The sequence below is a fragment of the Macrotis lagotis genome, chromosome 1 (genome assembly GCF_037893015.1).
Source record: "Macrotis lagotis isolate mMagLag1 chromosome 1, bilby.v1.9.chrom.fasta, whole genome shotgun sequence".
NCBI lineage: Eukaryota > Metazoa > Chordata > Mammalia > Peramelemorphia > Peramelidae > Macrotis > Macrotis lagotis.
The window spans coordinates 660,610,651-660,614,670 of record NC_133658.1 but is presented as its reverse complement, the minus strand read 5'-3'; positions in this window follow the sequence as shown (position 1 = coordinate 660,614,670).

Here is a 4,020-nt window from a genome sequence, read left to right as displayed (position 1 = left end):
AAAGTAAAAAGTTTAAAAAACTGTCTAATGTTATAGATATGTTTTATACTAATGGTTTAAAATGCATAAAACAAAATTATATTATTACCATAAAACACAATATAGTGACACCAAGATTTAATTTTCCCCTTCCATAGTCACTGAATGCCTGAAAACTTTTCATATATTTGGAGTGAGTTGCTTGAACCAAGCAATGCTTTGGGGGAGGAAGTTCAAAGAGTTATCATAAAAGTAGATATCAAAGTAGAGGAAGTGTAAAACATCAAGTTTGAAAATAAAGGCAAAGACAACACTGACTAGAAGTCACCTATTGCTGATTAGAAGAATGATGGCATATTCCAGATTTGTGTGTGTGTGTGTATGAAATATATATCTATATGGGAATTTAAATGAATGAATAATTCAATACATAATCTGCCTTTCCTATTTGCTCTTCTTTCTGTAAACATGACACCTTGAATTTGAAAGTTCCATAATTGCTTTTGAAGATAATGCTATTTCAAGATAACTACAGCTTTCAAAAAAATTTATATCACACTTGTTTATAACAACATTCTTATGAGTAAGTTCCTATAATCTACACTATAAAAGAAGAAAATTTTTAAAGAGTTTAGTTGACTTGACCATGATGATAGAGATAATGCCAGAAACCAAATATAAAATGAGGTTTTCTTGACTTTACATATAGAAATTTCCCAAAATTACCAAGCTTCTTCAAGAATGTTGAATATTTGGTGTGGAGTCAACATGGCTGCCTGAAAATAGGAATTTCCAGAAACTTCTTCATGAAAAATCTTCAAATTCCATCAAATTAAGACTCTAGTCAAAATTTAGAGGGGACAGAAACCAAAGAAAGACTGAGTGATACAATTTCCCATTTCATGACATCTTAGAAGTTCTGCAGGAAATGTCTGTTCCACCACAACCAGGTGCTGGAAAAGGCCACAGCACAGCCATATCCACAGCACAGCACAGCTGCAACTGCAGTGTACTGGAGCCAGAGCAGACACAGCATAACCAGACCAGGGGACTGGGTCCATGGCAGACAGGGTGGTTTCCAGACTGCTTGGGCCAGGGATCATCAAGGACAGCCAGAAGGGGGGTGGGTGGGAGAACTCTGCGTCACCAGAACTTTGGCCTCAGAACATCCCTGTGGTGAAAACCTCTGTTGAGAGTAGGTGGAGAAACACTGCATGTTCAGAGCTCTCAGCATAGACTATAAGGGGGTCAGGGAGAATGCGAGGTCTCTTGGCTATCCCTTCATTGGGACTCAGCTGTTTGCCCACATTCAGGTCCAGGTTGCAGTTTGGGCCTCCACAGCACCACCATAGCTGAACAGGGACCATCCTCAAAGCTTCAGGGCAGAGGGGAGGGCCTGAACACAATCAACAGGGCAGTCAGCATTTCTCATAAGACCCTGGAGGAATTAAGGTCCCTGTGGGTTGTCCCCCAAAACCCTAAAGCCTTGAAAATGTGGTAAAGTAGTCAAAGGCTGAGGAAAAGAGCAAACAGAAAAAGAAGACTCTGCAATAGAAAATTACTTTGGTCCCATGGAGGATCAAAATACATACTCAGATGATGACAAAATTGAAGCTTCTGTATGCAAAACCTCCAAGACAAATAGAAAATGGACTCAGGCTATGGATGAGCTCAAAAAAACCTTTGGAAAAACAATTAAGGGAGGTGGAGGAGCAATTAGAGAGATGCAGATAAATAATGAAACACAAGTCAATAACGTGGTGAAAGAAATAAATAAAACATGAAGAAAATACTATATTGAAAACCCTTTTAGGCCAAAGGCAAAAAACAACACAAAAGACACCTGAGGTGAAGAATGCCTTAAAAAGCATAATTGGCCAGCTGGAAAAGGAGTTAAAAAAGTTCTCTGAAGAAAACAACTCCTTCAAATGCAGAATGGAACTAAAGAAAGCAAATGAATTTGGGAGAACTCAGGAAGAAATAAAACTATACTAAAAAAAGTAGAAGAAACTGTGAAATATCTCATTTGAAAAACAACTGACCTTTAAAACAGATCCAGAAGATGTAATTTAAAAATCATAGGGCTACCTGAAATTCATCACCACAAAAAGTGCCTAGACTTCATTTTTCAAGAAATAATACAGCAAAATTGCCCTGAGATCATAGAAGGAGTGGGTAAAAATCCACTGGTAACCTCCTGAAAGAGATCACAAAAGAAAAACTTCCAGGAATATTATAGCCAAACTCCCAAACTCCCAAGCCAAAGAGAAAATACTAAAAACTGCCAGAAACAAGCAATTCAACTACTGTGGTTTTATAGTCAGGATTACAGAGGATCTAGCAGCCTTCTACGTTAAGGGCTCTTAGGGCTTAGAATATGATATTCTGGAAGGCAAAAGATCTTCATTTACAACTAGGAATCAACAACCTGGCAAAGATAGAACATCCTCTTTCTGGGGGCAAAGATGGATGCTCAATGAACCAGGGAACTTTCAGACTTTCATGTTGAAACAACCTGCATTAAACAGAAAGCTTGATCTCCCTAGTACAGGACTTGGGGAAACCATAGAGGGGGTGGGTGAGAAGGACTAATTATGAAGAACTTAATGATGCTGAACTTGTTTTCCTGCATGGAAAGAAGATACTCATAACTCATATTAATTTTCACATTTATAATAGCAGTTACAAGAAGCATATATAGAAAAGGCAAAGGAAGGAGCTGAATTTCATGGCATAATATAGTAAAAAGATGGAGGCAATTGATGAAAAAGGAATGTACTGTGAGGAAGAGAAAAGAGGGGAAGAAGGGACTAAGACATCTCACATAAAAGTCAAGAAAAAACTTTTCAATAGTGTGGAATGCAGGAAGGAGTGGGGAGAATGAGTCAACCGGCATTCTCATCAGAAATGATTCAGTGAGGAAATAACATACACACTTAAAAGGATATAGAAATCTATCTTACCCTAGAGAAAAATGAGAGGAAAGAGATAGGATAAGGGGAAACAGGGGGAGGGAAATGGGGAGTATTTGATAGAAGAGAGGGAAGATTGTGGGATAAGATACTCAGATATAACACATCGAACAGGGACAGGATGAAAGGAGAGAGAATAAAATAGATGAAAGTGGGGAGGAATAGAGTGGAGGGAAATACAGCTAGTGGTAGCAACTATGGGAAAAATATTGATGCAACATTTCTGGTGGCTTTGATGGGGAAGGCAACTCATCCCAGAGGCAGAACCATTGGAGTCTGAACAGAGACTGAAGAACACTTTTTTCTCTCTCACTATTCTGGAGGTTTCTCATTTTATGGGTGTGTGGTTATGATTACTCTCACAGGATTATTGTAATAATATAAAATAAATAAACTAAATAAAGAATTTGGAACAATAGCCAGTTATTGAGGGTGAGGGTTTTCATATCTTTCCCTCTTAAAATCTACCAATTTATTAAATTCTATGATATCTGTTAAATAATATCTATTAGTATCCATATTCCTATTGTTTTATTCTCACCATTATTTTCTTTTCATTTTCTTCCCTTTTTTTTTTAAAAGGTCTCTTTATTTCACTGAAGTTGGAAGTGCAATCACTATGTATACACTAACCCCAAGGAGGATATTTAGCAGTGTTTTGACCAATTCCATTTATGAACTGAGACTGTTCATTATTATTTAGGCAGCATGGTTCCCTTCAGTACTTTCAAACTGGCAAAAAATTAGTGAACAGACAGTATGCATACCATACTGATTAAATTAATTAAATGCAGTTTAGAACTTCTAAACTCAAGTGAACCCTCAGCCTCGTTCTGCTCATTAGGAGAGACCATAAGACAGGAGCAACATCTCTTTAGTTTCTATTGTTTTTGAAATATTTTGTTTTCCAATTTTATACAATAGTATTTTCTGCCCATCTTTTCTGTAAGGTTTTGAATTTAATAATTTTCCCCTATGCTCCCCTCCCTGCCTCCCCCATAGAAGGCAGTTTGATAATCTTTACATTGTTTCCATGTTATATATTGATCAAATTGGTGTATGTTGAAAG